The following is a 9,565-nucleotide window of genomic DNA, read 5'->3' as shown; positions in this document are numbered from 1 at the left end:
ACCCCGAGGACGGTGGCCGGAAACGGAAGAGAAAGCGCATTCTGGCCAACCCGTTCCGGAAAGCTTTTGGCCAACCGTCGAACTCGCCCGCCTTGATTGGCAGCCGGCTCTTTCAATCCGCGACGAGAGGAAGTCAAAGACGGCCCGTTAGCCCCGCCCCCACATGTTTGGCGTCGGTTGCTACGGTTACCGCCTCTGATGGGGTTGGGGGGGGATGGGAAATTCCAAAATACACGTCCGCGGCCGGTAGCTTCGCAAAATGTCTGAAAAGACCTGACTGAAGCTTTGAATTTATCGCTTTTATTCCCCGCTTCTTTCCCCCATGTTAGGCTCCCCGCCACCAACATCTCTGTAAAGTGATTAGAGCCAGGGGTCTCCAACCTTGGCAACTTTAAGACCTGTGGACTTCAACTCCCAGAATTCCTCAGCCAGAAGCTTTGTGTACAATTTATTTTAAAAACGTATATGGTCATCCATCTCAAATAGAGTGATCTCATGTAAACAATAACAACAATAGAATAAAACCAAATCAACTCTTCCATTTCAGGAGTCAAACCGACCAAATTATTAAGCTCCTGACTCAATCTCCACCCTAGCTCAATGCTTGAGGAAAGAGCCACTTTCTAGCCATGGAAGGCTAAATGTTAGGGGCTCCTCAAGTATCAGGACTATTGGACCATGGTGGGGTGGCTATGAAGAAGGTGTGCCTTCAAGGCCCGATTAGATGACAACATTTATAAGGAAAGAGACTTGGAGTTCAGTCACCATATATGACCAAGTGGTATGAACAGATATCCTCAGGGAGATACATTTCCACCAATATTCAATCAGCACCTTGAATTGTATCTGGAAAGCAACTAGAAAGCAGTGCAGCTCATGCAGCAATGGTGTTACTTGGACAAACCTTAGGGTGCCCAAAAGTCCATGTACTACTGCATTCTGAATCAATTGCAGCTTCTGGATGGTCTTCGAGAGCAGCCTCATGAAGAGCATTTAATTTGGGTGCCTTCAAATCATCATTGTTGATTCCTAGCGATTGCCAGGATTAGTCACTGCAGTTTTCTTGACAGAATTCCAGAAGTGATTTTCCATTGGCTGTGTAGGAAGAATCATAAGACACCCCCCCCCTTTATTTCCATGCCCCCAGAGAAGGCAAAGAAAAACCATCCACAGAAGCTAAAGCAATCCCTGCCTCCCAGCCAGAATGGCCTCAAGTAACCCTGGTTAGAAGACTGAGACAGGCTGAATTGACAGGATTAAGTCAGAAGACACAAAGCCACACAGAATTTACATTCCCCACCTTTCCCCAAGGCTAGCCTTGACCCTGACCACCACCCAGGAAACCAAATAGGGACCATTAGAATACAAAAAGGCATGTTATTAATTTAATCAAATAACTCCACCAGGCATCTCAATCTCAAGACTCCAAAAGGATATAAAAATCACTCTGCTACCCATGCCAGGCTGTCAACTGTCCCAGAACCGATGCTGAGTCACTTTGCTTCTAATTCCTAAATAAATGGAGAACTTTCCTGCAACCTGCCTCCAAATTCATTGGCTCCTGTGTCTTTCTCTCAGCTTGGAACCAGACTGGATTTTACTACCAGCACCTACTTCCTAAGGTTGAGAGAAAGAATGAGTGGCCCAAGGTCACCCTGATAGTTTTGCACCTAAGATGGGACTAGATCTCACACTAATCTAATTAGAAAATGACTTGAGGCATGAATGTTCATGAACAAGCACTCCCCCACCCCTGTCCAGGAATGGGTGTAATTGCAGCAGCCCGCATGGTTTTGTGCAGACCTCAGTATGCACATGTATCACCTCTCCTGTGGGAACTGCCTTGGTTGCCGATTTGCTTCTGGGTGCAATTCAAGGTGCTGCTTGTAACCTTTAAAGCCCTTCATGGCTTGGGACCAGGTTATCTGAGGGACTGTCTCTTGCCGGTCATATCTACCCAACCCACTGGAGCAGGGAGGCAGGGAATGTTGCGGGTCCCATACCTGAGGGAGATACACCTGGTGGGGCCCAGAAGAAGGGCCTTCTCCGTGGTGGCTCCCTCTCTCTGGAACATCATTTCCCCAGAGATTAGAATGGCCACCTCTAACACTCTTCCGGAAGGCGCTGAAGACCTGGTTCTGCCAGTATGCCTGGGGAACCCAGAACGGGATGGAGCCCATTAAATGGCTAGTATGAATGTGCGTTGTCGCCAGGATGCGGGGGTGGGGGACAGTGTGGGTTTCACTTACCTTTGCTACCGGTTCTTCTGCGCGTGCGCAGAGCGTATTTGATGATGTCTGGGATGGGCAGAGCCTCCCGCTGCCGCTACTACCGGTTCGCCTAAATCGGGGCGAACCGGTAGCAACCCACCACTGGTTGGGGAGGGGTGTTATTATTTTATTATTTTTCTTTTTATTCTTTTTATTTCTTTTACATACTGTTTTTATATCCTTGTAAGCCGCCTTGAGTCACCATGTGTGAGTAGACAGCAATATAAATTTTCTAAATAAATAAATTGTCATAAAGATGAATTTGTGCAACAAATCCTGGAGGACCCCCCAATTATGCACCAAGTCTGTCTTGGTACCTCATCCAGAGTCAGAGAGAACGATTGATGAATTGTCTTGTACATCCGTAGGCTGCAGCACCTATACCAGTGATGGCTAATCTTTTTGCCATCACGTGCCAAAAGCAGAGGGAGTGTGGATGGGGGTGTCGCACGCACGTGTTCCCACACTCATAATTCAATGCGACCCTGCATGCACGACCCCCGCTGCACTCCCCCTGCTTTTGGCACGCGATGGGACGGTGGGTCTGGTATGCCCATTGTTCACCCTCTCCAGGCTCCAGAGCCTTTCTAGGAATCTGGGGAGGGCAAAAACTGCCTTCCCCACCCCCCTGGAGGCCCTCCAGAGGCTGGAAATGGCCCGTTTCCCAACTTCTTGTGGGACCAGCAGACACATTTTTTGCCCTCCCCAGGCTTCAGAAGCTTTCTAGGAGTCTTTGGTGGGCGAAAATGGCCTTCCCCATGCCCCCAGAGGCCCTCTGGAAGCCAGAAATAGCCCATTTCCCGACTTCCAGTGAGCCTGGAAGGCCTGAAAACCAGCTGGCCAGCGCATACATGTGTGCTGGAGCTGAGCTAGGGCAACGCTCATGTGCCCACAGATATGGCTCTGTGTGCTACCTATGGCACGTGTGCCATAGGTTCGCCTTCACGGACCTATACTTTGGAGACAACCGATTGCTGATGGAAAGATATGGCAAAGACAAAGTTTCCAATAAAGGGCATTAGGAAGGATCCATAAATCACAATCTTTGCCACAAACTAACAAAGTGCAAACTCATCAAAAGCCCTTTTCAGTTCAATGGTGTTTATTGCCAGAGTAACTAGGCAAAGGACTCCTTTATACCTTCACTTTTTCCTTAGCGCATATTGACAGAAGCTATTAAGTGCCTCTTTGCAGTTTGCAGTAGTTTTCTTCTGTCCAATCTGTTATGAGTACAATTTCCGAAAAATCTTTTGTCCCCAAGAGCATAACAGCAAATATAAAACAGCTTTCCAATGATTTTTTTTTTAATTAAATAGTCATCACTAGAGGAAGAATTGTACAAGGCAAGGTCATTAGGGAGAAACACCTGGTCCTGTGACTTCACGAGATTAAAGTCCATGGTTTAAAACAAAACGCCAGCAGTGATTTATAAGGGGTTATTCCCCCTGGTAAATCAGAATAGTATAGTAAGGAATGAAGAAGCAAAAAGTTGTTTTTCACACTTTAACTGTACCCAACTTTTAATATCTATAAAGCAACATTTTAAAAAACTGACAAAAGTAGTAATTCCTACCTCTTCAATTGTAATGTAATGTAGTCAAGTTATTCATGGCAATACTTTACTTTTTAATAATGATAATAATTATTTATTAGATTTATAGGCTCCCTGACTCTCAGTAAAGCATATTTAAGAATGTAAACAAAGAAAGGGGGAAGAATATTTACAAACTATAAAATTATAATACAGTAATTTACTACCTATAAGAAAAAGAGAGAAACATCCCTTATTCTAGCAGAAAAACTTTCTGCGAATAACATAAAATTGGAAGGAAACATAATCATAAATCAGGTTGGCACTTTTTAAAATGTTCATAGTTTTTGATTGCAAAGACAGTCAGAATAATAATTAGCAGTCAAAATAATCATAAGGATATCTAACCTTCCTAAAGCAGACTATCCATAACTGTATGATCAATTAGACAAAACCTGTTGTTTTAAGACTTTTAAAGAGAAATCCAGATTTCAGATGTCTACATGGAGTATTATAGTCCACAAAGTTTTAAATTAAATTAAATTTAAATGTAATTAATTGGACCTACCACAAACCCAATAGTATTAAACAGCAGAAATACCTCTAGCTTGCCACCTTGTGGCGATAGGCCATCATTGCTTTTTTTTTTGTCTCTATCATAAACCAGTTAAGAATCCACAAGGTTGCATCCAAACAATATGTTAAGTTACCTTATCTTTTAACATGAATTCCTGGTTCACATAATACACAAAACATGAGTTACTTTGTTTTAATTTAGCCATAATAGTGCGTAAAGCCTGACTGTGAGATCAAGATGGAATGTCTTTCATCTGTAAAGTTCAATACACTCTTCCCTTTAACAACCAATTAAATCCAATGATGATCAGAAACATTGTCTCATTCTGATGATTGGGAAACATTCACAAACCAAAAGAATACTTCCACAAAGGATATCCATGCTGAATCCATCTCTCCATTTCATTTGGAGGAATTTAACATTTTTTAAAAAAGAGGAATTTCCTAGCCGAGGAACAATAATTTGAATGCAATTTTAAAAGAAACTCTAAGACACCCTCCAATAAATAGACCTTTAATGCATAAAGGCAAAAGCAGTAGCTGTTTTGAGCTATGCTACCTGGGAATGCTGGAAGTTATAGGTCTCAACAGATCTGGAGGAGGTTGGCTATTAGAGCTCACATCCTGGACATAAATTGTTTCAACTTCTACCGTGTTTCCCTGAAAATAAGACCCTGTCTCATATTTTTTTTGAACTCTCAAATAAGCGCTTTGCCTTATTGCCATGCGCTCAAAAGCCTGATTGGGCTTATTAGCAGGGGATGTCTTAGTTTTGGGGAAACAGGGTACCCTCAAAATGATGCTATAGAGCTCTGCACACCAGAACAACAAGACAACAAGACAACAAGACACAAGGATGCCATCCAAATGCCATCACTCTGCTAAACAACCAATTCCCACAACACTGACAACATGGTCAAATTAACTACTAAGACTATATTACTACCTGTTTTCCCCAAAATAAGACCCAACCAGAAAATAAGTCCTAGCATGGTTTTTCAGGATGCTCATAATATATATATATATTGACGAATATATATATATATATATATTTATGTACACTGAGAGCATATGCACTAAAGACAAATTCCTTGTGTATCCAATCACACTTGGGCAATAAAGAATTATATCTATTCTATCTATAAATACTTTGCTTTGACTACCTGTATATATAGATTCTGAAGAAAGGACTTCTGAACAAAATGATAGAATTACCGTATTTTGCGGAGTAGAAGATGCTCCGGACTATAAGACGCACCTACCTTTTTTTGGTGAGAAAAAAAGAAATCTGCCTCTGCCTCCCAGCAATTTTGCCTCATTGCAGCAAACAGCAAATAGCCTGCTTTACTTTCATTTTTGTTTTCAGCAGCTTGATTAGCACAAGAAAAAAAAAATCTGCTCCCAGCAAATTACCTCCTTGCAGCAAGCAGCAGAGGCCTGCGCAGCAATAGGCAATGGCAATCCCTGCAGCCTGAAACAGCTGAGAGTCGGGAGGCTGATCCAAGGGACGATCAACTTGTGCTAATTAGGTTGTGCTGAAGCTGAAATGGGCTGTTTCTTCTTGCAGCTTGCTGCAAGGAGGTAAATTGTTGGGAGGCAGAGGCCAAAGGGTGGGAGCCAGTGGGAAGGGCTACATTCGGTGTATAAGATGCACCCAAATTTTCACCCCCTTTTAGGGGGGGAAAAGGTGCGTCTTATACTGCGAAAAATACCGTATATTCAAACAGGCACTTTTTGAATCTTTACAGCACGAAGACTCAACAAGTTTTTAGAGTGACCCAGGGTAAAATATTTACTTCTCTAGTTTTCGTTATGATGTCCTGTTAATTTGTTTCTCCAGTTTGGGAAGGGGCGATGTCAAACTGGCTCTTGTGCCCCAGATCTACAGTGCCATTCATGGCCCTACATGTGGTGTTGGTCCTTCCTGGAACTTAAAACCTTTCTCCTAGACTAGGGCAGAGGTAGAATGGATTTCACAAAATAAAACATTTTGTTCCCAGAGCACCAAGCAGGCAGGACAGTCCTCTCTTCTGGTGAACTTTATAAAGAGTCCATGGGAATCAAAGTCCAGCTTGTGTATTTTTGACCGGTTATTGACCAAAAAAAAAAAAAAGAAGTCCTACCGGACAGTGTCCTCTTGATGTGATTAAGACACAGAAAAAGCAGCTTATCACTCACCCCGCCCCCAATTTGGACAATCTCCAGGGAGAATTGTCTACCTGAAGGAGATGTTTACGTCAAAATCGCCTCCCTTCTTTGTTCTTCAGAGCCTGATGTTGAAAAAAAAATCAGTGCTGTCACTCCACCCATTTTGGCAGCTGAGAGCAACGACAAATACATTTATGCTGGACTTAAGGTTGAAGTCCATTTTCATAGGATGTGTTTGTTTTTATGGTAGTGGGAGAGAGAGAGAGAGCAGGTTGTTTGCATGGAGTCCAGCCAAGGCCTTGGTGCCTGAACATTTTGCTCTCCGAATGCATCATTACCCTGCAACCTTGAAAAAGAAAAAAAAAGTAGGGCTACTACTAAGAAAGACTCAGCAGTTTGTTGTAATTCCTCCAGTTTTGTTCCCATGTAACCTAGGACAGGGGTCTCCAACCTTGGCAACTTTAAGCCTGGCGGGCTTCAACTCCCAGAATTCCCAGCAAAGCTGGCTGGGAATACTGGGAGTTGAAGTCCGCCAGGCTTAAAGTTGCCAGGGTTGGAGACCCCTGCCCTAGGAGATCAGTTAGACTCAGGACTTGGGAGGGGAGCAAAATCACACTGGCCTCCGCATTATTCTATCAAAGTGATAATTCAATATTTGAAATGAACAGAGGGATCTGGACCAGTGTTTTTCTTCTTAGACAAGAAGGTGTCCGTCATGGAAAGAACTTTGATAATACTCCTTTTTGCATAGACATTAGTAACAGAGATACTGATAGCGGTGGTCATTTTGTGTGTGTCTGTGTGTATATGATTAGCAATAGAGAGGGAGAAAACTGGTTCTTCAAGTTTGTGGTACTGTAAGCTTTGAATTCCCCTAAAGCATGTTCCTGAAGAAGATACACATTTCTGCCTGCACTGTAGTCAATTCCTTCCTTTCTTAAATTGCTGTCCAAAATACTTCCATTTTTTTCAGAACAAACTTTCAAAGAAAAGGCATGTTAACTTCGTGAGAAGTAGCTCCCTCTGACTGCTAGTCACCACTTCAGGCCACTGTTGCTAAAATCATATTATACAATTATATTTAATACTTTATTCATCCTAGATTTGATAGTGGAGTTGTAGTAGTTTCTGACTTTCTGTGGAGCAGTGTAGGGTCCAGCATCATTCCCCTGCAAATAATTGGCACTGGTCACTTCCAAATCTTCAAGCCAAAATAGCAATCTATCCACCATTCCAGAATTAGCAGACAATCTCATATGATTGTCTGTGTTTGATACTAGAATCATATTATTTCTGGCTCAGCTACACTACAGAGCCGGTTTGATGTAGTAGCATCAGGCTAGAAACCAGGAGGTTGTGAATTCTAGTCCCGCTTTAGGTATGAAGCTGCAGTGTATCTTAAATGCCAGGGTTGGCATTGTTTTTAATCATGGGGCCAAATTTATATATATCTTTTTAATTGTATTTTAATGTTTGTAGTTTATGCTTTTACTTGGCTGTTCACCGCCCTGAGTCCACAGGGAGAAGGGCGGTATACAAATTTAAAAATAAATAAATAAATAAATAAAATACCGCCCCCCCCAAGTAATGTTTTTGTTTGCAACAATGCATCTTTGCAGGGTTTCTGAGTGGGCTGCTTTCCCCCTGGTAGAAACTTTACTCATCTGCTTCCTATGTTCATTTTGGGTTCTGACCCAATCCTGAAAGAGTCAGGCAAAATAGGTCTTCCAAGTGCCAAGAAGTATAGCAGCTTTGTTATTTTGCATCTTCCCCTCATAGTAACCACTCAGCTGTCCCAAAAGTGCTTTTTCAAGAGGCAACTGGACTTTCTTGTTTTTCTTTGAAGACATTTCGCTTCTCATCCAAGAAGCTTCTTCAGCTCGTGAAGATGGATGACTGAGAATCTTCATAGACATTTAGCTAACCATTCAGCTGTTTTAAGATTACCAAGCAATAATACAACATGAGTTAAACCTAACGGATGAAGAGAAATATCGACTGAATGCCATTCTTTGCTATTGATTAGTTGGAACGACTGCTGACTGTCTTACGGGATTTTCTAATGTGTTAAGAATTGCCGGCAATGAAGATGTTCACAGAACAAATTCCTTTCAAGGCAGGAGAAGGAATAGTAGCAGTTGTGTAATAATACCAATAAGTTATTTTAGTAGCTTTTCATTATAGTGAACAATTATTATGTCTGCTTTTTTAAGAATTTGAGATGATCTACCTCCAATGGTGGTATTCAGCCGGTTCTATCTGGATCGCGCAATCCGGTAGCGGCGGCTGCGGGAGGCTCCGCCCACCCGCCTGGACGCCATCACGTCCCGTTTTTTGATGCTCTGCGCATGATCGCATGCTCACATTTGCGAACCGGTAGCGAAGGTAAGTGAATATCACCCCTGTCTACTTCTAAATAACAACAAGTAGGAAGCAAGAAGGAAGTCAGCTAGTCGTGGGCTTCCTACGTCGGGGAAACCACATGTTAGACTATTTAGAGTTCATTTGCTCCTGTAAGACACATTTTATGGGCTGCATGCATCATTTTGGTAGAAAAAGGAACCAGGCAACATTTAACAGATTAACAGAGTTGGAAGGGACCTTGTAGGTCATCTAGTCCAGCCCCCTGCCCAAGCAGGAGATCCTACATCTGCCTCTACCTAGGATTGAACTCACAACCTCTTGATTATGAGGCAAGAGCTACACCTCTAGGCCACAGCAGAAACATTTCTTAAACAACTTTCAAGTAAGAACACATTAATGATACCTCACTTCTTTATAGCAATACTGTTGATGCCAAATGACATTTTTATATACATGAGCCACATTTTATTTCCCAATGGAGCCAGAAGCAACCACTAGAGTGCTGTGCAAAATCTTTATTTACTAAAAAAAAAAAAAGGGGGGGGGGAAGCATTCTATTCCTTCTTCAGACGCCATCCTTTAAATTATCTTTCTCCGACCTGGTGTGTTCTCCAGTTTTGTTGGAATTACAACTCTCACAATGACTAGCCATTAAATTAGTCCCTTTGTATGAGAC

The sequence above is a fragment of the Pantherophis guttatus genome, chromosome 10, assembly GCF_059756535.1.
Source record: "Pantherophis guttatus breed Tessera chromosome 10, ASM5975653v1, whole genome shotgun sequence".
NCBI classification, from domain to species: domain Eukaryota; kingdom Metazoa; phylum Chordata; class Lepidosauria; order Squamata; family Colubridae; genus Pantherophis; species Pantherophis guttatus.
Note: the sequence above shows the minus strand (reverse complement) of the source record.